The sequence below is a fragment of the Sceloporus undulatus genome, chromosome 5, assembly GCF_019175285.1.
Source record: "Sceloporus undulatus isolate JIND9_A2432 ecotype Alabama chromosome 5, SceUnd_v1.1, whole genome shotgun sequence".
In the NCBI taxonomy this organism is placed as follows: domain Eukaryota; kingdom Metazoa; phylum Chordata; class Lepidosauria; order Squamata; family Phrynosomatidae; genus Sceloporus; species Sceloporus undulatus.
Window position 1 is genome coordinate 158,636,749 of NC_056526.1, and position 26,476 is coordinate 158,663,224.

The 26,476-nt window shown below is 40.8% G+C and overlaps 1 long non-coding RNA gene across 1 annotated transcript in view; it reads right to left on the reverse strand.

The window, feature by feature from the left end:
• The window catches only part of LOC121932017, a 162,853-nt gene continuing 136,377 nt past the window's right edge, over positions 1 to 26,476 (reverse strand). The window contains exon 3 of the long non-coding RNA XR_006104248.1: positions 1 to 40. This is a non-coding gene — a long non-coding RNA (uncharacterized LOC121932017). The remainder of the gene's footprint in view (positions 41 to 26,476) is intronic.

Consider the following 26,476-nt stretch of genomic DNA (forward strand, 5'->3'; position numbering starts at 1 on the left):
CCAGAGGATAGTGGTGAAGCATCCAGTTATGTTCCTATAGCTGGATAAAATAATAATAATAATAATAATAATAATAATAATAATAATAATAATAATAAATTATTTATATCCCACCTCTCTGTGCAACACAACTGGGGTGGCTTACACATTAAAATAATACAATCTCATACTAGAATCCCACCCCACCCCCAAAATACAATTAAACAGTACATAGTTTAAAACATACCTTAAAATATTGAAGAAATAAACATAATAAACACAAATCAAACAGTGGCTGTAGCAGAGTTCAGGGGCATAACAGGTTCGGATTTTTGGTGGCCAGTTATCTATTCAGGAAAGGCCTGCCAGAAAAAATCCAGTTTAACAGCTTTCTTAAAGCTGTTTAAGATGGTAATGTGATGGATCTCCTCCAGCAGGCCGGTCCATAATCTGAGAGCGGTTGCCAAAAAGGTCCTCTGGGTGGTTCCAGACAGTCTAGTTTTTATACATTGCAACAAATTCCTCCCAGAAGACATGAGAGTGCAGGGTGGATTATAAGGAAGGAGGCGCTCCTGAAGATAGGTTGGACCCAAGCCATTTAGTGCTTTAAAGGTCATAACCAACACCTTGTACTGCCTGGAAGCTAATAGGCAGCCAGTGGAGCGATTGTAAAACAGGTGTTATATGATCGCTTCTGGCTGCACCAGAAACCAACCTGGCTGTCATGTTCTGCACTAATTGGAACTTCCAAACTAAGCACAAGGGTAGCCCCATGTAGAGTGCATTGCAGAAATTGAGACATGAGGTTACCAGCACGTGTACCACAGTTTCTAGGGCCCTAACTTTCAGGAAAGGATGCATCTGGCATATCAGTCGAAGCTGATAACTGGTGCTCCTGACCTTCACATTCACCTGATTCATCATGTGAAGCGACGGATCTAGGAGCACCCGCAGACTATGAACACAGTCCTTTGAGGAGAATGTGACCCCATCTATGAGTGGAGGTTGTATCACAATACCTGGGTTAGGGTCACCCACTGTAAGTACATCCGTTTTTTCTGGATTCAGTTTTAATCTGTTTTTCCTCATCCAGTCCATTATTGCTTTAAGACATTCATTGAGAGAAGAGATGCCATCTGAAGTCATCGCTGATGCCTGAGACTTGGAGAAATATATCTGGGTGTCATCAGCGTACTGATAACACCCCACCCCATGTCTGGATGCACAACACTGACATAATCTTTTAGTGTTGTGCATCCAGCTAGCACAGGGTCGGGAGCAGTGCAACTTGCTACCCACACGTGGCCACTTGATCTCACTTTTCTGGCCCCCGCATCCCCCAATAGTCCCTCAAAGGCTATTAACACACACACATAATTTAAAATTGGCACAATCATGGGGCTATTTCCCCCCTAAAATCATGCAGAGCTCACCAAACATATGAAAACATGCAAAAAGAGTCCAACCCCCAACAGTACCCTAGAATATGTATCACTTTGAGTACCTCCAGTTTTTTTTCAGGTGGGGAGAGAGAAAAAAACAGAAGTATCCATGCTTGTTGTAAGGGTGCTGCCTACAGGGAGGTCAGGAAGGGAATTGGCCCCCATGAACTATAGGCTCTGTTGCAGGTGAGTGCAGCAGTTAGGTGTGAGGAAGGAGAAGTTATGTAGTTCTGTCTATCAAAACTTTATGCTACATCTTCATGCACCAGGATCAGTTAACATTAAAAGACATAGATGCCCTGTCCTGTATCCAACCTGGCAGCCACAATTCCAGCCCACCGCCAATAAAAAAGTACAAGTGTCAGAGAATATATCTGACTCTTTCAGACCCTTTCTGCTCAATGAACTTTTCTGCTCAGTGAACCTTTTAGCAAAGAAGATTGTGCATGCCATATATTCAGTGACAGATTACTTACTTTAAAAATTAAATCACACTTAGAAAGTTAAGCATGCTAGTAAATATATACAGTATGCCTATGACCCTTTTGTTCAAAGAGACATAATCTAATGAGAAACAGAAAACTAAACTATATTCACAGCTGCAGCCAAGGATTCTGTAACTTCAAATTGTTCCAAAACAAGGGAAGATAGTAAACTAAATTTATTCAGAATCTGTATCATATTTCAGTGAGGCATTCCTTTCCTCGAGTATCCAACAGTGACAAAACCCAGGTGGACTTGCAAGGGCAGTTGAGTTTGTCAAGGCTGGAGACAGTGCTTCTGAGTGTCACAGATGACCAGTTGATAAATGGGAAGGTACTGGAGATGGAGCTATTAAACTGAGTGATGTGGGAACTACGAAGTTAAAGAAAACCTATTTTTGAAATGTCATGGAATATGAAACTTTTTATATTATTTCTAGAAATGATAGTGAAAGTAATTGTAGGTGGGAGGTTGTGTGTTCATTAAGCATCAATGAAGGGCTCACATCCCCATACCTTTCCAGTCTTTTAAATGGAGAAACATGTAACTATACTTTATTAAACTGAATATTGATTAACCCTCTTTCTATTTAAACTTGTTTGTACCAAGTGTATCATTATACCCAAAAATGCAAAACCTAAATTGTGTCCCTACAATGTGTCCATTTTTGATTAATTTAGTCACAAATTGATTTGGTCCAAAATACAATTACTGCATGAAATGATTTCTTCAATAGGCCTCTAAAATGGAAGTTTTTGGCATGAATGTTTGATTCACAAAGATAGTAATTTTTTCCAAACATAACTTCCATCATGAGTAACAGATGCAAAAACAAAAGTGTGTTAAGTATATAACCATTGCTCAAAGTTGTATGGGGGGGGGGGGAAATAAAGCCTTTTTCAAGTGATAGTTAACACTGTTGTAAAAAGAAAAGTAGGGGAAACAAACGTTAAGGTATATGAAAAGAAAATAATGAAAACAAGTTCTATAAATGAGATGCAATGAAGCAACAACCTCCTCCCCATTTACACAGTCTTCAAAGAATGCTTCCACTACATTAATAATGAGGAGTATATATTTTGAAACCATACATTTAAAGAAAACAGAATAGTAGTCATTAGCATTCACAAAATTACCGTATTTCTTCATTTACTATATTTTTCAAGGTACTAGCCATGTGTGCAAGTATGTTATCTTTTCCTTTGAAATTTAGAGGATGAATAAACATGGAAGAGAAAACTGGTGAAAATTCAGAATCCATGAATGGCATATTTTTAGAATTTCAACATGTTGCATTACATTATAATCACTGTCTTTTAAATCTGGAAATTGTACATCCTAGAATAAAAAGCAGAGATGGACAATTACTAGAAGCTGGGGAACAAATTGACAGGTGATCCTTGAGGCCAGCATCTCTCCATTTTCAGCCATTGCATCCCACAAACATCTAACATTGTAAAGAAAAAAGGGGTCTATACAAGCTGATGGACTGATTATTAATGCTGGCAATATGGCAAAGATAAGCTTTTGGCCATTTGGGCCCTGCTCTGAAAGGCCGGCCCAGGGGCAAAGTCAGGGTGTAGTGTCCTGACAACGCATGCCCGACTCTGCCCCCCAGGGCTTCCTTGTGCCGTGTGCTGCTCCAGATGGCGTGTGGTGTCATGGCACACCTCTGGTGCTGCATCCAGATGATGCAGTGCCAAAAGTGCACCATATAGCTGCACCGCTGTGGCTATGGTGCCCATTCGAGGGCACAAAAAGGAGCCCCTTCCTGCAGCTCCTTTTTGCACCCTTGAAAGGCCAGATTGGAACCACGGTGTGAGATTGCTGCAGCACCAATCCAACTGAAGAAGGGGTGGGTAGAGGCTGCCCCTTCAGGGCTGTTAGTACAGCTTCTTGGAGTCAAAAATTGCCTCTCCAAAAGATTGCAGGGGGTATTTGATGTGTCACAAAAATGGCTAGGGGCTGCATGCATTCTGCAAGCTGTAATTTGTCCTCCCCAATCTAAATTGTCTATCAACATTTATCACATATTCCTTTCAGGGTGGAGATATACATTTCTCTAGTAAGAAACAATGGCTAGAACAGATTGACATTTATGATATTTCATGAAATTTACAGCCTAAATGTATCAGTGACTAGTACGAACTAGCATAGACCCACTGAAACCAAACAAGTCACATAACTATTGATTTCTCAGGATCCCGCTAATTCAATAAATCTGCTCCATTTGGCACTAGCAATTGGATTGAAGCCCAAGTCAATATATGTACTACTATAGTGGACATGCAGATGAGATACAAGTCCTGCTGATTTCATATCTCCAAATGTTTTGCCAGGTTTGTTTTATATGTAAATGAAAGGTAAATAGCTCGATCAGTAATCCTGGCTGATACTGTTGTGCCAGCTAGTGCCATTACTAGTAATAGACATATGGCAGAAACATGTGGAAGAATTGCATTGAAAGGGCTAGTGGGATTAGAAATGCAGATGGTCACAGATACCATTCTATTGGACAGATGTGGAAATCATGCAACTGCCCAGGTGTTGTTGGACTATACATCCCACAAGGCCTAGCATAGCCAATATGGAATTATTCACACACCTGTCTCAAGGCATACATGGGAAGTTTCTGAGCACTTTTCAAAGGCAGCCCCACATATAGTGCATTACAGCAATCCAGATGGGATGTAACCAAGGCATGTACTATCATGACCAGAACTGACTACTCCAGGAACAGGCGCATTTGGCACACAAGTTTTAGTTGTGCAAAAGCACTCCTTGTCACCACTGATACATGGGCTTCCAGGCTCAGCGCTGAATCCAGAAGTACCCCAAACTATGAACATGAGTTTTCAGGGTTAGTGTAACAGCATCAAACACAGGCTGATTTCCCATTCCCAGATCTGTCTTTTGACTGCCCAGGAGACCTCTGTCTTGTCTGGATTAAGCTTCAATTTGTTTGCCCTTATCCAGTCCATTACACCAGCCAGACACTGGTTTAGGACAGCATGGCCAGCATCAACCACTATAGCCAGCAAAGGAGCAATGAGGGGAAATAGGAGGGCCACATCTCTGCCCTAATGATCTGTCGGCCATCAAAGTGTTGACTGGCAGAACCAGTTACACTCCTGATATAGTAGAGTAAGATGTAGCGGTACTAGCCCACTTTCTTCATATATTTGGTAGCTTGATGCATTGGCATAACCATGCAGGACATGCTAATTTGTCAGTGAAGAACCCTGGGTAAATCAAGGTGCTTCTAGGTGTTTTGAGACACCTGAACATTGTTTTTCCTCCAGAAACACCCATCAATGAGAACTAGACTTTTCATTTTCCACAGTAGATATCTGGCCATTCCAGTTTCATTTTGGTGGGCTGGTAAAATGACAGTGTGCCCTAGGAGCCAAGTGTTGCCCACAGGATTTCTGTTTTACAAACACACACACACACACACACACACACACACTAGATATGATCAGAATGTTAATATATACATGAACCACAAAAGTGGTATCTTCAGAAAATCTGAACCAGATATGAGACACAAGTGCTTGAAATTCAAAACTATGTTGTCTCAGCAGTTTGATAAAATTGCTCACAATGAATTCTGTTCTCCATGGCATTCCTTTTTGAAAGGTCCCACAAGAAACAGACTGATAATTGCTTCATAATGAAATAACAATGATTTTAAAAAATTACTTTAAGTCAAATCAGAAGCTGCCTGTGCCCCATGATCTAGATCATGGGACACCCTTACCTTACTCCTTTCTGTATTTCCTGGGGGGGGGGGGAATACAAAGGTTTCTGGATGAAGTGGGAAGAATTCATCACTATTTATAACTGACTACAAATTATTCCCCCATGTGGTCCTTCATCACTAATAAAAGCTAATCTTTCATGCTTTTAAAATACTATTATTGTAAAAAATGATAACTAGACTGCAGCGAATGGCCCTTCCTGGTCCTACAGGGCCTTAAAATGTAAGCAAAAGAAAAGTACTATAATTATTTAATAGTCATTATAAAGTATGGCCCAGGACAGACCGCCCCAAAAGGGTGGCCTGCCAGTGACCTATTTCCCTCCAGAGGGAAATCGCAGCCACCAAACCACGTGGCTTCCCTCTGGAGTAAAAAGAACCAGGTATTTCTGGGTACTTTTTACGGCACCAGAGTGACATCACAAGTGCGCCAGTGGCACACTCGCAAAGTAAGCAATGCATGGTGCCATGCAGACACTGTGCAGCGCTTACATCACAATGGTGGCACCCGTGTACATGGAACGCCACCATTAGTACGCCGCTACTCTGTACTAGGATTAGGGACTGTGCAGTTGGTGTGCGGTACCTAACCCTATTATCGTCACTGTCACGCCACGAAGTGTCCGTCTGTATTGGGCCTTAGATTCAAAGACATAGCCATGTTAGTCCGGAAAGAAAGACAGGGATAGACCTACCTGGACTCTCCACTCCACCCATGCATCTGAGGAAGTAGATTCAAGTCTACAAATGCTTATGCTGCCAGCTTCTTTCTTTCAGTTAGTCTCAAAGGTGCTACAAGATCCCTTTGCATATTGATAATAAAGTATGATTACATTGCAAAGAGCATCTACATCCTCTGTTGAACATTTAAATTCCCACCTAAACTAGTGGAACTTTTTCCACCCTTCATATAACTGCCTAGAGAAAGAAAGAAACATTACCATAATGAAGGAGTTTCGCTATCCCGTTGTTAAAATATTCTTTAAAATGTGTAAGTCATTTGCTGAAAATAGTCGCTCACCAGAAGCACAGATTGTATAGACTACTTGTCAGTTTTGGTTCTCATTTTTCTTTCACTTCCACAATTTTAGTCATTGACAGATTCCATCATGAAATGTAATGACTGCCATTTGATAAAGAAATAATTGACTAATGAAGTTTCCCCCTTGGTTACAGTAAGCCTAACCTTTTCCCAAAGGAAGATTTTTTTAAAAAAAAACTAAATGAAATAATGCATTGGCCTAACATCTCTTGCTGCAGGAGTTGCTGGATGTGTTCTTTTTTCAGTTTTCATTTTTTATATATATGCAATCCAGAACCAAAATAAAAAGATTAGAAAGATGAAGAATATGAACTTTTTCCTTTTCTTTATTTTTTAAAAATTGTAGGAGGGTATGGAAAGCCTTTTCTGGGGGAATTTGGTGTAGATGTATTATCTCCCTCCTTCATAATCAAACACAGTATTTAGGGTTGTCTCCTTGTCATCCTTATTTAAGTAGTTCTGAACCTTTAACAAGTTGTATGAGAGGCAAAATTTTGAAAGGTACATTCCCTGTTCTTCAATTTCATGCTGGGAAAAGGGTATGGCATCTATAAGTTTTCTTCCTTCCAGTCAGCTTTTGAAAGACCAAGCATTTCCTTTAACTACATTAAAGAACTTTAATTAAAGAAAATCTGGATACAGGATCAGTTCTCAGTCTCCTAAAGAAGCAGCCTCTTTTTAGATTTTTAGGGATAAATTTTAAAACACAATGAGAAAATGTATGTGTGGAGGCTACCGTGTTGCTGAAATTTCACCAAACACTTTGTGATTAATTTTCAAGGGATTTTTTTTTTTTTTTTCTGTAATGGAGCAGTGATGACCAGTGATTTTCCTTAAAGTGTGTGGAGTGATGTTCATTGCTTGGTCCACAAGTTACTTGTGATGTGAAATAATAATTTGCTTTCTTGATTATTGGAGCCGTGGTCACGCAGTGGTTAAATGCCTGTACTGTAGCCATGCGAGTTCAAGACCAGCAAAAGGGCCCAAGCTCGACTCAGGCTTGCATCCTTCTGAGGTCGCTAAAATGAGTACCCAGACTGTTGGGGGCAAATTAGCTTACTTGCTAATTAGCTTACTTGCTGTTCACCGCTATGATCTTTGGAATAGCGGTATATAAATAAAACAAATTATTAATTATTATTATTATTCAGTGGTCTCCTAATGTGGAACAGTGTTTCTGGAGCATACGTGGGTATTTTCTTTATTTTCTTTATCCTGATGCAAATTTGGCAGCTGGGGCTTGTCTCTTAGGAAGGTTTCAGCCTTCCCTGTCATTGGAGACCAGAGTAAAGAAATCAATCCACCATTTGCCCCCACCAGGAAGTCCACCACTCTTCCCCCCCCCCCCCCCCCCCGTATAGCAAATGTTCTGGGAATAATTGAAGCCATAGAACAAAATAAGTTGAAAAAGAAAGAGAAAGAGAGAAGAAAAAAATATTTTACACCTGTTTTTTTTTTAATATATGTGGATTGATTTTATTTTATTTAAGGATGACATTGAGCCCTAACTTCCATTGATTACAACAAGATTTTGGCCTGCTCTATCCCCCTGCCTTATACCCGCTGCATCTATGTTCTTTTCATGATCTGATTTGTTTTGTAGTTACAAAGTGTTGGACACCTAGCATCACCAACATTTAGCTGAATTGAAATTTTGCCCAACATTCCTCCCAACCAAAAAAATTCAGTTTCAGCTCAACCATTTTTGAAATCATTTAGTTATTCTGTCATTTATGTTTGTCACTCATTTCCAAGGACTGACAAGGATGACATTACATGACTTTCGCGGAAGCATTAAAATGTTCCCTTGTTTGCTTTTTTTGATGTACTATGTTTCTGTTAATACTTTGATTATTCAAAATCCAGAAGAAGGAATGTGTGAAGGAAAGGCAGAGATAAAAAACCTAAATCCAATTACTAGTCCCAGCTAGAGTAGATCGATTAAACCAATGTAATTTAAGTAAGTATTTACTTACCTTTCCACAATTGATGCAATGAGCCTATTGTAGATGGTGCTGGCAACTGAATTCATACTAAAGTATAAATCAGCGGGGAATATATAAGTTCATGTATGCATGTGCACAGACACACACATACACAAGGGCAAAATCCTCCAAGAACTAATGTTGCCAACTTCCATTTGACATCCCATTGGTTAGTCCCAACTTGAAGAGACCTATTCAAACGATTGTTGAATGGTGAGTCAACATATAGGTAAATTCCACTGAGTGAATGGGCCTACTCTAGTTATGACATTTAGGCCAAAATGTTTTGGTCTTTTGTAGTTTTTTGTGGGTTTTTCGGGCTATGTGGCCATGTTCTAGAAGAATTTCTTCTAGAACATGGCCACATAGCCCGAAAAACCCACAAAAAACTATGATTGCCGGCTATGAAAGCCTTCGACTTCACATTTTGGTCTTTTCCCTAAAACAATCAAGTTCATAACTAATGTACACCTATAAACTCTACTACAAAACCCAACAATTCTCTGAAAGAGAAATGAACAGACAAAAAACTGCCAGAGCTTGATTATTTTAAATGAAAGAAGGTGTATCAGTGACATGTTGTCTGTTCTTTGTTCTTATGACTAGAATCCAATATATCATATAGAGCTGTTGTGTGGATGCAGCCAGGCTTTGGAGAGGCCATTTTTCTCCAACCCCATGCTTCCAAACATTACTAAGTGAACTCTTTTTAATGAACATTGTGGCATAGAGCAACAAAACTAATCTATGCAGAGCACATGATTTAAGAAGGGGATTGATAAATTCAAGATTAAATTTGCATAAGTAACATGGATAGGGGCTTAAGGTTTTCCTAAACAGTTTCTCAGCTGGAGCAGATGAACAGGAAAAAGCAGCTCAATCCTTTTTCCAAAAGCAGGTCAAAACCGTGCTGTCTGCATGGCCCACTCCCAAGGCAGGCTGAATACCCATGAGCAGATCACACAGCACAGCGTTATCCTATGCCACTGGCTTATTTTGCTGTTGTTCCATCCCCACCATACATGTGTACCACTGCATAAACCCACCACCTGTGACCTCCAATTAATCCCACATCCACCTAGATGCCATTACAGTGGAGGGCTACTCCTTTGATTGCCCACACAGCCACACATGCAATACTCCTTTGGTATGGGGCATTGGTGCATCCGTGTGTGAGTGATACACTAGAATCATAGAATCATAGAGTTGGAAGAGATCACAAGGGCCATCCAGTCCAACCCCCTGCCATGCAGGAAATCTCAATCAAAGCATCCCCGACAGATGGCCATCCAGCCTCTGTTTAAAAACCTCTAAGGAAGGAGATTCCACTACACTCCAGGGGAGTTTGTTCCACTGTCAGGAAGTTCCTCCTAATGTTGAGGTGGAATCTCTTTTCCTGCAGCTTGCATCCATTGCTTCAGGTCCTAGTCTCTGGAGCAGCGGAAAACAAGCTTGCTCCCTCCTCAATATGACATCCCTTCAAATATTTAAACAGGGCTATCATATCACCTCTTAACCTTCTCTTCTCCAGGCTAAACATCCCCAGATTCCTAAGTCGTTCCTCATAGAACATGGTTTCCAGACCCTTCACTATTTTGGTCTCCCTCCTTTAGACACACTCATTTCTCAACATCCTTTAAAAATTGTGGTAGCAAAGTATGATCATGTACCACCACCATCACCACCCCACACACACGTCCCTTTCACCTCCCCTTCACTCTGTTAGACTGTCTGGTTTGTGTACATTGTAATTACTTCCATTGGAGTTGTCACACTTTCTTCTTTTTGCTTTGTCGCAGCTCTGAACTGGTGCCAGGTTCTTTATATGCAGCCTCAAAGATGCACATTTTCTCAGCTAAGCCAGAGCATCCGGGGTTGTTTTTGCTCTGGTTTTTAGCCCTGAAGTGGAGTTTCGTTTGGGTTTCCACCTATGTGCCCCACCTTCAAAGCAGCTAGAGGCTGCTTTATTTTGCCCATCTATTTCACTCCTGAGTGAACCATTGAGAACAGCCTGAGAAGCTAATGTCAGAAAGAAAGGGGAAACTGGGGAAGTCCTAAATAATGCAGAAAAGCTTTTGAATGCCCATTTCTGGATTCTAGCTTGTACGATTTATCTATATGCTGGTGGGGGGGGGAATGTTGGCAAATCTGGCAGTAAGAGAAGAGAAATACTATGTCTGAAGATTTCTTTCAGGCAGTCCCTGGGAGTAACAGCTATGTCCCACTATGGTGTCTTCCTAAAGAAAATCAGGTAGCAAGTGATAGGAAATACATACTAGAGATATATCTGAGGAGACATTAGGTGGCGAGTGGTTAAATGACTGTACTGCAGCCACTCACTCAAAACCATAAGGTTGCGAGTTCAAGACCAGGAAAAGGGCTCAAGCTCGACTCAGGCTTGCATCCTTCTGAGGTCACTAAAATGAGTACCCAGACTGTTGGGGGCAAATTAGCTTACAGTTGTAAACCGCTTAGACACTGCTTAGGCAGTATGAAGCAGTATATAAATGAAGCTTGTTTAGGTGGACCAATAGTCTGATATTATATGAAGCAGCTTGCTGTGCACTGGCCTGAGGCAAAATTCCATATGCCTACTTGGCTGGTATTAGAAATTCCAGTCATAAAAATGTAGGAGACTGTCTCATACTGAATCAGGCCATTGAACACAGCTCATTCTGACTGGCAGTGGCTCCCAGGGATTTCAGGTAGAACTTTCTCCTAGCCTTATCTGGAAAATCTTGATATTTTCTCTTGGTCTCCCGTGCAAGTTTTAACCAGCCCTGGCCCTGCCTAGCTTCCAAAATCAAATGAGATCTGTGTGTTCAGTATGGTATAATGGTGTAAAATCTGTCATATTAGCCAGCAGCTTTTCCCTCTGTAAAATTTACTTCTATTCACATCTGCATTTGCTTAATTAGGTCTGGATATGCCCAATGTTTGTGATTTGCTCATAACATTTTTCTGTTTATTAAAATAATTCCAAAATTTCCAGGTAGTCTACACAAAGCTTACATATGCAAACCAAAGACAAATGTAAATACAATTGTTTTTTGAAAAATCTGTTCTGCTACTAATCTAACCTAAATGAGATCAGGCAGCTGTGGAATCAGTGTGATTGAAATGTTTCCTAAAAGAGTTAGCAGCTTTTCTTATTGAGGTTTTGTTTTGTTCTTTGGTTTGTTTGTGTTTTTTTTTTTGAGACAATAATAATAATAAAAATAATTGAATGCCAAAAATTGAATTCGACCCAAAATCTTTTCAAAGCACTTGAGAAGCCTGAAGGTTGGGTTGGGTAACTGTGATCTTCACCTGCTTCCAAATGTTTGTTCCTAATAAATACCATATGTCCATGGAATCTTTCTATCCAGCACATATCCCTACGCACTGATACTGTATATGATTACTTAATCTTTCTTTTTTTGACTGTGTACAGGCTTTTATTTAATACATCCCAACTACCTATTTTCTCCAGAAATGATGTTTAGGCCATGCATTTCTACCCAGTGGCAGCTGATGCCCTGCAGGGCAGGTGGATTGGCTCTTCTCAGAGCATGCTTTACAAGCAACACCCTTCCCTCGTCACGCAAGGCTCCCATAACTCTGGTGCTGTTTCCGGCAGTTCTGAATTCACAGGATAATTAGGGGAGTTGGAAGAGACACAGTAGTGCTTCCAAATCACTCTGATTTAAAACTGCTGATACAGATATGAGTATGAGAAGTGTGACTTGTCCTTTAGCAGCAACAGGAATTTGAACAACAACAAAAAAGAATGTATGGAACTGAAAGAGTTCAGAAATGAAAAAAAAGAACATACTGTTTTTGTTCTATTTCTCTTTACACTTTTTTCCTTTAAAAAAATCAGGATAAATAAAGACTGGAGAAAAGATGTTAAAGAACATATTGTCACACATACCAAGAGTACAGTTCTCAACAGTTTTAGCCAACAGTAAGGAGGTGCATAGATTGCTTTCTTACACACAGATTAATAGTTTTAATAGTTTCTAGACATATTTTTTCAGAAATCTGAAAAGCTGTTGTTGTTTTTGCAGGGGGGGGGACTAAAAAAGTCCCCAAATCCTCCAGCCTGGATTCCGGGAGTTGTTGTCCACCATAGCCACTAGCTATGCCACTGGGAAATGTGATTACAAAAAGTCACCTTTGCAATTTTTTTATTTGTTATACAATGCATTGAAGTCCTATAGCAGACCTGTACAACTTGGAAGTAGGAAGGGGACAAAATTAAAATAGGTTAACTTCTGTTCAAGAGAAAGCTGAGAAGCAGATGAGCATTGTAAGTGTTTCTCCACCTGGCCTTCTCCTCAGGTGAAAACCAAGCAGTGAAGGAGCCTTTTAGGGCAAGTATTTGCCCATCCTCCACCTCCTCTGCTGTCTGACCTCCTCCTCAGGAGAAAAGCAGATGGTGGAGGAGCCATGCACCCTGAGGCAACAAATCTGTTCTGGGTTTTAGTCTGTACTTTAAAGGCTCTGTCTAATGTACTGAGCCTATTTAGGAGTTAGGCATCAGCTTCTACACTATAGAAATAATGCAGTTTGACACCACTTTTAAGTATTATAGTTCCATCCTATGGAATTTGCAGTTTTATTAGGTTTTGAGCCTTCTCTGCCAAAGAGTTCTGTTGGCTCAATTCTATAGGATGGAACCATGGCAGTTAAAGTGGTGTCAAACTGTGCTATTTCTATAGCAATTGCACTCCTAGGCAACTCCTTTCAAGTTTCTCCTAGATCACTGATCCACTAACATCAGAGCTACCAGCTGCTAATTCTCTCTATTAGAATAAATGGTAGAAAATATAAGGTAATCAAACCATGAGGACCTGGATTTTTTTTTTTCTGATCACCTACATGCAGCTCCAAGATGCTGATTTGTCTCCCTGTTGTTACAGTAGATAACCAAGATCAAAACAGCTTTGAAAGGTTCTGAACTTTTCTGGATTAATTCAGATTACTTATTTATACTTCATGTTGCTGTGGAAACGTGTTCTCCCCCCGCCCCCACCTTTCATTACAATCATGTTTAATTTGAGAGTTAATGGATTTTATTACCAAAGCATTTCAGTCACTCCCACCCCCACCACTGGTGCTTCACACCTTACACCCCAAATACAGAACCTTCCCCAAAGATATATTGTATAAGTTGCTGCTTGCCACTGGGCCCATTTCAACTTGGCATGCTTACGTTTTTGAAAAATACCTGTTAGGCAATGGCCCATTTAGGTTTGGCTGGATGCGTTGCTATGAATTAACATATGCAAGTGTGTAATTATTGACTCTTTTTTCTCCATAGAAAACTGGCATGTCGTATGCTGTATGATTGTTTTAATTGTACTGATGACTACATCCAAAATTAGAGCTGGTTCATTCTCTGCCAAAACACTTTTCTCTCTGATCAGTTGAAAGCTTATGGTTTGCAGTGAAAATGAGCTGAACCTGTTAAGCATTTAAATATAACATGTTTTTATTCTGTATGGGATTTCAGTGTTTACCCTTTAAAAAAATGAAAAGAGAGGGGGGCAAAAAATCCAGCAGCCTCCTCCTTTAAAACTATTGTATGGCAGATACAATAAGAGAGGTGTCCAGTAACTCCAAGGACAAGGTTAAACTAGATCATCTTGAGTTTGTGAATACCAACAAGCTCCTTGGAAGTGTGAGGAGAACAACTTGCCCCCTCGACCCTTACCCTTCATGGTTGACCGCCCAGGGGGGCATGTCAGGGATGATGGGAGTTGTAGCTCTTCACCTCTGGCTCTAACTCACCACCTTGTTATGCAGCGGTGCTGACCAGCTTTGATCAGTGGTTAATGCTTTTCTCCAAAGCAGCAGAGTTTCAGAGAATAGGCTGAAGACCCTGACAAACTCTCCAAGCCTTCTCACTCTTCTTCCTGAGATGTCTTCAAACTTCTCCAGGATCCTGCTGGCTCTTGTATCTTCACTCAAGACACCAGACAACTCAGTAGTCTTATATAAAAGATCTACTTTATTCTACTATCTACAAATACTATATGCCCTCACAATCTCCAAAACACTCCAACTATCCACAACTACCCACAAAATACATTGGCAAACATAGCAATTATTATAGCCATTGTTAATCACCACCCACTTAGTCAGTTTCCACCCAGTGGGTGTGTACATTCATTTTGATTGGTTCACATAGTTCAACTCATACTTAAGAATTTCATCATTTCACCTTGTACACTTAATGAATCTTAAGTGTTTCCAATTGTACATTCTATAATTCTGTCCTTGACATTCAAGACTTCTAAATTACATTAGCTTTTTCACTTGTGTGGCTTCTTAATTGCTCTTGCTTAGTCACTGTGACTTTCACATACATGTTTTATTTCTATTACTGTATATCCCATGTTGCATTTTCCTTAACAGGGCAATGCTGTAAAAACTTTACTACAGCTTCATTCAGGGAGGGTATAGTTCCAACCAGCCTAAAACAGGTGGTGGTTAAGCCACTTTTGAAAAAACCCTCCCTGGACCCCTTGGTGAGAGAGAATTATAGACCGGTCTCCCTTTTACCTTTCTTGGGCAAGGTGATTGAGAGGGTAGTTGCTTCCCAACTCCAAGCTGTCTTGGAGGAAGCCGATTATCTAGATCCATTTCAAATCGGCTTCAGGGCAGGATATGGAGTTGAGACTGCCATGGTTGCCTTAGTTGATGATCTCCGTCTGGGCATCAACAGGGGAAGTGTGACCCTGCTGGTGCTCTTGGACCTCTCAGTGGTCTTCAATACCATCGACCATGGTATCCTTCTGGAACACCTGTGAGAGTTAGAAATTGTGGGCACTGTTTTGCAGTGGTTCCGATCCTACCTCTCAGGCAGGTTCCAGATGGTGGCACTTGGGGACAGTTGTTCGTCCAGGAAGAAAGCTCAAGTCGGGTGTTCCTCAGGGCATTATTCTGTCCCCAATGTTATTTAATATCTACATGAAGCCGCTAGATGAGATCATCCAGAGACATGGGGCGGGGTGTTATCAGATGGCATCTCTCCTCTGAATGACTGTTTTGGGTGGGTAATGGACTGTATGAGGGAAAACAAACAAGCTGAATCCAGGGAAAACAGAGGTACTTGCGATAGGCAACCCTGGCCTGGGGAAGGAATTCCATTAGTTGGTCCTGGATGGGGTCATACTTCCCTTAAAGAACTGTGTTCGCAGTTTAAGAGTACTTCTGGATTCGTCCCTCCAGCTGACTTCACAGGTAAAGGCGAAGGGCAGAAGTACTTGTTATCAACTTTGGTTGATTCACCAGCTGCGACCCTACCTGGACCGGGGGGACCTTGAAACATTGGTACATGCTCTGGTAACCTCTCGTCTTGATTTCTGCAATGCGCTCTACATGGGGCTACCCTTGTGCCTAGCTCAGAAGCTTCAACTGATCCAAAATATGGAAGCCAGATTGGTCACCAGTACTTCTAGAACTGACCATATAACACCTGTATTAAAAAATCTTCACTGGCTGTCGATTAGCTTCCAGGTGCAGTACAAGGTGTTGGTTATTACCTTTAAAGGCCTACATGGCTTGGGCCCAGGTTACCTGCAGGAATGCTTCTCCCCATATAGTCTGCCCCACACTCTCAGAACATCTGGGAAGTTTCTATTACAGACACAAAAAACTAGACTAACATCTACTTGCCAAAGATCTTTCACCTCAATTGCTCCTAATCTTTGGAATGACCTGCCGGAGGAGATCCGTCTTATTACCACCTTAGATGCTTTTTAAAAAGCCATTAAGATGGATCTCTTCTGGCAGGCTTTCCCACCTACATTGTTCTGCTTTTTCCAAAAGACATATTGCGTGTACCCAGCAACTGATTACTTCCATGTCAGTTGGGCAGGTGGTAAATCCATTCTGGGATTTTGTCCATGTTTTACAAAAGCTATCCAGAGGGCTACATTTATTTTAGGATATGCTTCAGTGTCCTGGATAGCTCCATTAAGGCTCAGCTTAAGCTTCACAGTAGATTTACCACCACCCCTGATAGTAAAGCTATTAGCTACCATTGCTAGGGTGTGCATCATGCTTTGGCAGCCAAGGATTTCTGTTCTGCCTACAGTCTAGGTGGAAGTTTGCTATCCTTGAAACATTTTTCTTTAATAAAACCCACAAGGTGGCACAGCTACACTTTTGAAAATTGGTCCTGAATATACGTTATTTAGCCTCTGAAGCCACGGTGAGGAAATGACCACGACAAGGGCTCATTCAGTCACAGTCCTAAATTGATTGCTTCCTTCCTTGTGTAAACTCAGCAGGCAGCCCTTTGGGCTCAACTTCAGAAGGCCAGAGCCTTATCAAAAGGAAGCGGAATGCAAACTGCCAGACAGCTTTTGATAAGGCACGTCTTCGTCTTCATACAGCCAGAAGCAATCCTTCCCCCTTCCCTCTCCCCCCCCCCATTCACTCTTTGTCCAATACCCAAGAATGTTTTAACATTTATCTCATTCCTTTGCTTATGTTATGAACTGATGCAGAACATGGCATGCACCCTCATACTTCCTATAGATTTTTTTTTAAATAAAACCCAAATAAGAGATTGGTGAAGACATGACAAAAATAGCCTTATTTCCTCTTGATTCACTTGAAAACAGTTAACTGTGCCTTTGTAATATATAGGATGTATTACCTACAAATAGGGAGATATTTATTTGGTACAGATTTTTTAAGCAAAGTCATTGGAGATGAGGAACTATTTAAAGATGAAAACAGGTACCTGGCAATCATAACCTCTTCCTTTGTAGAATTTGGAATGTACTATTTAGATATACAGCTGGAGATAAATTTGCTTGGTCCAGATTTTTGTGAGCAAAAACAATTGGAAATGAGAAAATATTTAAAGCTAAAGAACTAAACTCTGAGGAATCGAGTTCTAACTTTCACTCTGTACTTCACTTTCACATCTGTACTTCAGAAATAATGTAATTTGATGACCCTTTGACTGCCATGGTGCAATGCTATGGAATTCTCATATCTGTAGTTTGGTGATATTTATCTTTCTCTGTCAGAAAGCTCTGGTGCCACAACAAATTACAAATCCCTGAATTCTATAGCAGTTAAAGTGTTGTTAAACTGCATTCTTTCTGCAGTACAGATGCAGCCTCAGGAAGCTGTTCCACTCAGCCATTGCAGAGAGATGCATGAAATGGATCTTTGCTTTGTATGGTTTGTGGCAGTAGCATTAGAGGTGTGTGGACCACACAGGGTGACACCCCAGAAGGGAAGGTGACACCCAGTCAGTCCCTGGGCCTCCTCGAGTGCTGGGGGCTTCTCCTCAGCTCTTCTCAGGGGCACGCGGGGTATTTTCCATACTCCCTGGGTCCCAGGGGCTCTTCTTTGGCCCTTCCCAGGAGTGTGCGGCTGCTCCCTGGGGATGGGTAGCGTAATTCTGGCTGTGTGCGTGCGCTGGATGCCCCATGCTGGAAGACCCACCCATATAGGTCCCACCCACCCCCATGGTGACTGACCAAACCGGGTGACACCAACCCTAGAAACGCCACTGGTTTGTGGTGGTCAAATCTGTCAGACTTGCATCTAGTCCTGCCAACTTTGGGGTTTGTCCCCACCCAATGTTGGAAAGCAGACCCCAAGACCCTTCCCAGGTTTAAAAAAAAAACATTTTGGGAAGATAGTAAGTGATTTCCCATTTTTGGGAGCTTGCAAAAGCAGCTTTTGTGGTATTAAATGAATCTCAGGGCCTCCTCTATTAGAACACTAAAAATCACAACTGGAAGGAAAATTCCAGTCATTTTGAATTCTCATTTTTTAAAAGGAAAAATCCCTGTCTTTCCCAGCCCATGAAATGACTTTTCAGATGTGATGCAACCCACAGGAAGAATTTTTTTTCATGCCTAATGCAGGAAGAATGTTGGCCCCAGTATACTTCTAATCTGCTTGCCTTGCTTTAGAACTGGCTGCTACCTGACTTTTGTAATTTAGCAGCTCAGGTTTGACTCCATTTCTGTTGGCACTAACTACCTAAATGTGCTGTTAGAGGAGTCACTTTTAACAGATGTAGGAAACCAAATGTTTCTACATGTGCAAAAAGTAGGGCAATGACATATGCAGGACCAGTATTATTGGTAAAACAAGAAACTTGCTGAAACAATGAACTAATGAGTAACTGATTGTTTGGGGCGAGACATTGCTTGGTGCTCTGTCTGCACAGTTTATAAATCATTGACAGCCCGGTTATGCAAGCAATCACTGGTGCTTAATGTAGTCTGAATATCAGCTTGTTAGACACAATCAGTCGATCTTTCCACCAGGGTATCAAAAGAAAGAGAAAAAAATCAATGAGCTGCTGCTGAGTTAATAACATATTTCACAATTTTAGACAATCCAAATCAGCCTTCAGCTACAGGTGAAGAACTGTAGAATGGGTCCTGAAATATATATCTCCAGAATAATTAGATGAGAGGTATTTTGTTTTCTAAGGCTTCAGCCCAGCACACATGCCACTGAGCCAGTGCTGGCTTACTTTTATATTGTAAATTTATTTCAAGGCCAGGCACACTTCAGGTTCAAGATGGTGAAAGTTGTTAAATAGAACAGTGATTCTCAAACATTTTACCCTTGTGACCTGCTTTACACCTACATGCGCATGTCGCAAGCCCTCCCCACTCAGTGTAGTATATGAACAAAAATATTTTGTTTTTTGTGTACATATTTTAGTTCACACATTCACGTACAGTGGACCCTCCCCTTAAGTGGGGGATCTGTTCTGGATCCCCCCGCATAAGGGAAAATCCACCTATGCTTGAGCCCCATAGGAAATAATGGGGCATGTGCATGTGGCAGCACAGCGTGCATGCACCATTATTTTACACCCCATGCTGCTTCCATGTAAGCTGGAAGCCATGTAAAATGCATCTGTGCATGGCGTGGACACACTGTATATTGACATTTTAACATTTTATAAGGAAATAGCTCTCCTCCTCTTCCTTCTCCACTCTCAGGCAGAGACTCCAATCTTTCTCTTCCCCTCCAGGATAAAAAAAAGTTCAGGAAGTGGAAGTAGGGGGCTCAGGGCCTCCAAGTCTCACCTGTCTCTTGAGCAACTCTCATGCCCCCATGGGTCCCACCCCACAATTTGAGAATCACTTATTTAGGCAGAAGAGACAAGCTAGGCTCCAGAAGTTTGGTTTTGCCTGAACCTATTGAGAAGGCCAAAATTCTTCCCCCTCCTCTCCTACCTGAAGAGTTAATTTAATTTTGCACTTTGTGCTCAGTTTTCAGGAATTAAAGTAATATGACAAAGGGAAAAAATGAGAGGAAGAGAGAGAAAGTGGGACATTTTAAGGCAGCTTTGGACATATCATGAGATGACATGACTTACTGGAAAAGGTTATAATAAAGTTATAACAAAGTTCAATAAAGCTGAAAGCAGGAAAAAATGAAGATCTCATTAGTAGTGATTTGATTTTATCAAGGAAGCCTATGTCTATGTTTGCAAGACCTGAGAGGGCTGTTAATAATGAGGTGTCTTGGAGGACTCTCATTGGGGTGCCATAAATTTATTCATTGGAGTGCCATAAATTGAAGCCCATTTGATTCACAGTAACAACAACAATTACCTAACCAGTTTTGGTGATATTATGCTATATTAAACGGAGAAGGGATAGCACAGAGTGATTCATTTTATATCCAAGTTTGTGTTTTAATTATAGGGATGAGTCTCATGAGTGGATTGTAGGAATACAGGGGTATAACCTTTTCAAGAGAAATAGGCCTTATATGTCAGGGAAATTTACACCAGTGAAGAGATCCAGGACATCAATCCTAGAAGCCAGGTGGAGGTCATCTGGATAAAAATTAAAGGGGAGGGAAATAACAAGGATGTTATTGTGGGAGTCTACTACAGACACACACACACACACACACACACCGAGACAGACGGAGGAATTGGATGATGCCTTTCTAGAACAGATGACCACACATCTGGAACAGAGTAATGTGGTAGTGATGGGTGACTTCAACTATCCTGATATTTGCTGGAAGTCAAACTCAGCCAAATTCTCAAGGTCTAGCAAATTCCTCACTTGCCTTGGAGACAGTTTCATTGTCCAAAAGATGGAAGAGGCAACAAGGAGATCAGCTATTTTCGATCTGATCCTAACTAACAGGGATGACCTAGTTAATGGGGTGCAAGAGGTGGGATCCTTAAGTGGAAGTGACTATGTTCTCCTGGAGTTTGTTATACAATGGAAAGGAGAAGGCATAGTCAGACACATATTCTGGACTTTAGGAAAGCTGATTTTAGTAAACTTAGAGAAATACTGGGGGTGATCCCATGGTCAGGAATACTAAAAGAGAAGGGAGTTCAAGACGGATGGGAGTTTCTCAAAAGGGAGATACTGAAGGGACAATTTCAAACAGTTCCAATAAGGAAGAAAAATGGGAGATGTCTCAAGAAACAAGGATGGGTGACTAAGGAACTTTCAACTGAGCTAAGTTTGAAACAGAACATGGATAAGAAATGGAAAAGGGGGGAACTCACCAAAGAGGAATTCAAACAAATAGCAAGCACATGTAGGGATAAAGTCAGAAAAGCTAAAGTGCAGAATGAACTCAGGCTTGCTAGAGAGGTTAAAAACAACAAAAAGGGCTTTTTTGGATACGTCCACAGCAAAAGTAAGAAGAAGGAAACGGTAGGGCCACTGTGTGGAGAAGATGGCAAAATGCTAACAGGAGACAGAGGAAAAGGAAGAATTACTCAACAACACTTTCTTTGCCACAGTCTTCTCAGAAAAGGAAAAGGGTGCTCAACCTGAGGATAATGGAGCGGAGGACAGAATAGGGGAATTTCAGTACAGAATAAGTAAAGAGATAGGACAGGAATATCTTGTTAATCTAAATGAATTTAAGTCTCCAGGACCAGATGAACTACTTCCAAGCGTATTAAAATTACTGGCCAATGTAATACCGGAGCCATTGGCAATAATCTTGGAGAACTCCTGGAGAACAGAAGTCCCAGTAGACTGGAGGAGGGCAAATGTTGTTCCCATCTTCAAAAGGGGGGGGGGAGGATCCCAACAATTATCGTCCAGTTAGTCTGACTTCAATACCAGGAAAGATTCTGGAGCAGATCATTAAACAGAGAGTCTGTGAATATCTAGAAGGCAATTCCATTATCACAAAAAGTCAACATGGGTTTCAGAGAAACAAGTCATGTCAGACAAATCTAATCTCTTTTTTTATAAAATTACCAGCTTGTTAGATGAAGGGAATGCTGTGGATATAGTATATCTTGATTTCAGTAAGGCCTTTGACAGGGTTCCCCATGACATTCTTGTAAACAAGCTAGTGAAATGTGGGCTTGACAAAGTAACTGTTACATGGATTTGTAACTGGTTGACCAGCTGAACCCAAAGGGTGCTCAACAATGTCTCCTTTTCATCCTGGAGAGAAATGACCAGTGGGGTCCCACGGGGCTCTGTCCTGGGCCCAGTCATCAATTACTTGGATGACAGAATTGGGAGCATACTTATCAAATTTGCAGATGACACCAAATTAGGGAGAATAGCTAACACCCCAGAGGACAGGATCAAAATTCAAAATGACCTTAATAGATTAGAAAGCTGGGCCAATGCTAATAAAATGAACTTCAACACGGAGAAATGTAAGGTACTGCACTTAGGGCGGAAAAATGAAATGCACAGATATAGGATGGGTGACATCTGGCTGAATGAGACTACATGAGAAAGGGATCTGGGAGTCCAAGTAGACCATAAGTTGAACATGAGTCAACAGTGCGATGTAGCAGCTAACAAGGTCAATGCAATTTCAGGCTGCATCAATAGAAGTATAGTGTCTAGATCAAGGGAAGTAATAGTGCCACTCTATTCTGCTCTGGTCAGGCCCCATCTGAAATACTGTGTCCAGTTCTGGGCACCACGTTTTAAAAAGGATGTTGAGAAACTGGAGCATGTCCAAAGGAGAGCGACTAAAATAGTGAAGGGTCTGGAAACCATACCCTATGAGGAACGACTTCGGGAGCTGTTGATGTTTAGCCTGGAGAAGAGAAGGTTAAGAGGTGATATAATAAATATGTTTAAATATTTGAAGGGATGTCATATTGAGAAGGTAGCAAGCTTGTTTTCTGGTGTCTCAGAGACTAGGACCCGGAGCAATGGATGCAAGCTACAAGAAAAGAGATTCCACCTCACCGTTAGGAGGAACCTTTTGACAGTAAGGGCTCTTCAACAGTGGAACACACTCCCTTGGAGTGTACTGGAGTCTCCCTCTTTGGAGGTCTTTAAACAGAGGCCGGATGTCCATCTGTCGGGGATGCTTTGACTGAGATTTCCTGCATGGCAGAGGGTTGGACTGGATGGTCTTTGTGGTCTCTTCCAACTCTATGATTCTATGCTTATATGATTTTTGAGGTTTAAAATTTCTTGAAAATGAAAAGGAAGCATCTATGCTTTGTTGTGATACATATGTTTGATTAATAAGCAATAAAATAATACTGTCCCCAAATCAAATTTATATTCAGTGTGGACAGGTTTTTAAAAATGAACTTTGGCTAAAGCATGGCTATTTACCATGCTATAGTTCATGCCAACTTGTTAAAATGGTATACAAATTCCCACTCAACCATGGAAACCCACCTGGTGGTCTTGCACAAGTCATACTCTCTCAGGCAATGGAAAACATCCTCTGAATAATTCTCAAGAAAACCCTTGACAAGACAGAATATACATAAATTGGAGCCTTATGCCATAAATCAGAGTCTGATGAAGAGACATAACAACAAAATTTATGCCACTGCCTTCTACTGAAATGACATGCAAGTACTTTTCAGCTCATAAGATGTGAGGCAGAAATTCTATACAAGTTATCAAACAAATGGTCTTTTTCTTTGTTCTCTGATTTTTCCTTACATTATCCAAGGTTACTGTTTTGTTTTTTGTTTTTTCAAATACTAAATAAAGCATCCCACTTCTGGGCATTAATACAGAGCACATTAAAAAAGTCACCATGGTGAGCTCATACATTCTGCATTCATAACTTGCCTTTCAAAGCAAACAGCCACAACTGCAAGGGCTGTTTAAATAGATCACTCAGAGTGGCAGGAAATTGTTCACAGCATGATACGCTTTTCTCCTTATTATTATCATCCCTGTTTTCATTCATAAAGGATCACTTTAATAACCAACAAAGGAAGAGGTTTCCACAACTAATGAAGTGTATTCCTTTCCTGTTCCTGTTAAAGGCACTGCTACTTTGTTACTAAGAGAAACCACCAGAAAAATGTAATTGTGAACGACATCCAGTGATATTAGGAAAACATCACCTCCCTGCAATACATTTATTGCAGTTTGGTGAGAAATGAGAGGATGCCATCATGCTGTTGTCTGTTGGCAGTCCTTTTAATGTGTAGCTGCTGTATACTCTTTTCAAACAGGTTACTAGTTTTTTAGAAGCTGGGAATACTGGGGATCTCAAATTTTCTGGATTTCAGCATAGCATTTGATAACGTCCCCCATAATGTTTTGATTAGCAAACTAATTAAATGTAGAATAGATGGGAACACTGTCAGTTGGATTCATAATTGGTGGAATAACATGGTTAAAGAATCATTATCAATGGCTACTCCTCAAACAATTGGGCCCTAGAACAAATCAAGTCCAAACTCTCCTTGGAAGCCAAGATTATTAAATTGAGGCTGTTGCATTTTGGCCACATCATGTGAAGGCATAACTCATTAGAAAAGATAATGGTGCTGGAAGGTAGAAGGTAATAGAAAGAGAGGAAGACCACATGCCAGATGACTCAATCAGGGAGACCACGGACCTGAGTTTATAGGACCTGAACAGAGGGGAAGAAGATAGGGGGATTTGGAGATGTCTCAATCACTGGCCCACCATGAATTGAGGTCAACTCAAAAGCAGCTAACAACAACAACTCCTCCTCAAACTGGATGATGGCAAGGTGGAGGGAATTCTTATCAACTCTGCAGATGATACAAAACTCTCTAGCTAACTTATTGGAAGACAGGAGCAAAATTCAAAGGTACTTAGATAAACTATTGGGTAGAAAATAACATGAAATTCAGTAGAGACAAATGTAAAATTCGACATTTAGGCCACAAAAACCAAATGCAAAGGTATAGGATGGGGAAAACATGGCTCAGCAGTATTACATGTGAAAAGTACCTTGGGATTATTGCTGATCATAAACTGAACATGAGCCAAAAGCGTTTTGCTAATTTAGCCTGCTTTAAGAAAAGTGTGGTTTTCAAGTCAAGGGAACTAGCAGTACCACTATATTCTGTACTGGTCTGGCCTCAAGAGTGCTGCATTCAGTTCTGAGCACTTCATTTTAAGAATGTATTCAGTTCTGGGCACTTCATTTTAGACCTCTTGGAGCACATTCAGAGAAGGGCAATGAGGATGATGAGGCATGGAAAACAACTTGTGTGAGGAAAAGTTGAAGAAGATAGCATGTTCAGCCTGGTGAAGAAAAGACAAAGATAACATGATTGCACTTTTTAAATACTTCAAGGGCTGTCACAGGATAGGACAGGCCTGTTCTCTGCTGCCTCAGAAGATAGGACCTGGAGGTCATTCAGACAATGATGCAAATCATCTCACTCATGCATTCCAGGTTTGTTATTCACACTATGGAACCACCTCAATGTGCATCTCTACAAGTTTGGATGCTCACACATGCAAATATTAGAATAATGATGGAGTTGATGATGCAAATACATTTAGAACACATTCAAGGCATGCTGTGTTTTATCCCAGGGCCACACTCCCACTATATTTTAAAGCAAATTGCTGATCGGGTTATATGACCATCATTCCCATTTGAAACTTGTTTCGATCCTACTGTGCTCGGTTTCAATCGTGATGAAGCGAAACAAACACAAAAAAACCACTCCTCCCTGTAACTAGTTCTTTGGCAGTTCTTATTAAAAGAATCGATTCCAAAGTGTGTTCAACAAGTGGAAATGACAGATTTGAATCGCATCATTCTGGAGGTGATGGACCAATGGCAGAGGGGTGTTTACCATCCCTCTGTTAGATCCAGCTCACCCCCAACGCTGCCTTTGTGCTTGTGCTGTGACCTATGGGTGCATGACTTTTTTAAAAAAAATAAAATTGATAGAAGACATGATTCACTGGTTTTGCAACTATTTGCAATCAGTGAGGCAAGTAGTTGCAAAACCAATGTATCAAATCTTCTACCAATTTTTTTAAACAAAAATTCATTGGTTTTGCAACTATTTGATCCAATGGAGGTTCATAGTGAGGCAGGTGATTGCAAAACCATTGAATCAAATCTTCTATCATTTCATTTTTTAGAAAATGTATATATATATAGTTCCGAAGCTGGGCTGCCTGGGCTGCCACTTACATCACTGATGATGCACAGATGATAGGCAGGCATTTTGAAGAAGCGCAAACTAGTGGGGATGACAATTGTGCCAAAAAAGAAGCAATTAGAAAGGGATAATGAAAAGATTCACTTTCATAGTGGGAATGATGGACCTTTTGGAATCAATTTACCAACACGAAGTAAAGGTGAATCTCAAACCAGCTTAAATGTTAGTGGAAATGAGCTCCAGGTCTATCTGGGTCTGTTTGCATCAATTATTCACACTATTGATGATGCAGATCCTTTTTAAAAACTTGGGGAAAAACCCAATATCGATTATCATAAATTTTGGCAGCCACCCCCCACCCACCCAACCTCACATAATTGGGTGCATTTGGTATGCATGTGAACAATGGAGAGTCAAACTAGGTTC